The sequence below is a fragment of the Penaeus monodon genome, chromosome 15 (genome assembly GCF_015228065.2).
Source record: "Penaeus monodon isolate SGIC_2016 chromosome 15, NSTDA_Pmon_1, whole genome shotgun sequence".
Lineage (NCBI taxonomy): Eukaryota > Metazoa > Arthropoda > Malacostraca > Decapoda > Penaeidae > Penaeus > Penaeus monodon.
Window position 1 is genome coordinate 3997032 of NC_051400.1, and position 366 is coordinate 3997397.

Below are 366 nucleotides of genomic sequence, written 5' to 3' on the forward strand. Positions count from 1 at the left end.
ACAATCTTTTTATACGCGTGTTACAATTACCAAATACTAACACATATGTGTAAAAAACAGAACCCTTTTCCTTTTAAAAAAAAATACTGGATGCTGAAGTGGACGTATTTCAAGGGCGAGTAAAAAAAAGATACCCCCTAGTGGGGGGTCGCCTTGCACGGTTACCCACATAACCCCAGTGGGTTTATGGCCCCATTTGTCAGCAACTGGAGAGTAATGTTCCACAACCAGGTTACTCTTTTGTTCTTCGCTTCTTGACAAGCGTGGATTAAAAGAAACTCCGAAATTTTCTTGTGCGCCCCTGCATTGCAAATTTAATATATGTATCATATGTATATATGAATTTTACATTATTTAAGTAATTTT